The sequence below is a fragment of the Balaenoptera physalus genome (assembly GCF_965194825.1).
Source record: "Balaenoptera physalus genome assembly, chromosome: 1".
In the NCBI taxonomy this organism is placed as follows: Eukaryota; Metazoa; Chordata; class Mammalia; order Artiodactyla; family Balaenopteridae; genus Balaenoptera; species Balaenoptera physalus.
This window is the reverse complement of record NC_138882.1, coordinates 118,175,131-118,176,309: the sequence shown is the minus strand read 5'-3', so window position 1 is coordinate 118,176,309 and position 1,179 is coordinate 118,175,131.

Below are 1,179 nucleotides of genomic sequence, written 5' to 3'. Positions count from 1 at the left end.
GCGGCTACGGGTCGGGAGAAAGGCCAAGAAAAGTGAGCTCCTGTACGCCACGTGCTTTGCGTTTTCTTATTTTCCTATTCAGTTTCGGTCATTCGCTAAGGTGGCTGAACCAATCGAGGAAACTACCTAGGAAAATTCACAAGGGCACCCTGCCAACGAGCTACACCAGAGGTACCCTCAACTTGACTGAGTTAAAACACAAAGATAGGGCTTCCCTGGTGGCGCAGTGGTTGAGAATCTGCCTGCCGGTGCAGGGAACACGGGTTCGAGCCCTGGTCTGGGAGGATCCCACATGCCGCGGAGCGGCTGGGCCCGTGACGCCACAATTGCTGAGCCTGCGCGTCTGGAGCCTGCGCTCCGCAACGAGAGAGGCCGCGGTAGTGAGAGGCCCACGCACCGCGATAAAGAGTGGCTCCCGCTTGCCACAACTAGAGAAGGCCCTCACATAGAAACGAAGACCCAACGCAGCCATAAATAAATAAATAAATAATTTTTAAAAAAACACAAAGATAACCCGGGCTTCGTGGAGAGGGCAAAGCCCGCATCCCCAATGGCTAACCACCCTTTCCCCCGCCCGGAGTCAGCTACTCGAGTTTGAGCGCATTTTTACTTGCCCAGAGGGTGATTCCACCAAGGTACCTGGAATAAAGAGGAATTCACTTGGGTCAGCCTGAACAGGTGTCAATTCAGCCTCTGTCATCAGCTAGCAAGCTGTGTCTTCTTAGGCACGTCCCTTCGCGCTTTGGTGCAAGGGGTAATAGTATCTGCCTTGCAAACCCTTTTAGAATTGGCAGGAGATGAAACGAAACCATGTAGGAGCACTACACCGTGAGGCAGGGAGATGTGGGCCCTAACCTGACTGTTGTTTTCATGGTCTTTGCAAATTTGGCATAGCTGAAATATAGAGAACTTAGCAAAAATGGTTAGATACTGCAAAAGCTCCCTAGATTTATTAATTAGCAAAACTAATGTCAGAATAGTACTAAAAATAACAGCAACACTATCACTACTTGGCTGAAAACAAACCACCCTTGGCCCTGTGGGAATCGGAGGAAAAAGGGTTTCTTTGGGGATGAGAACTTAGGATATAGTGGCTGCTTTATTCTTTTGGGCATGGGACTTAAATGCCACTGAGCACCCATTGTTTTCTTGAAAGGTGGGAAAGACTCGCTTCCTTAG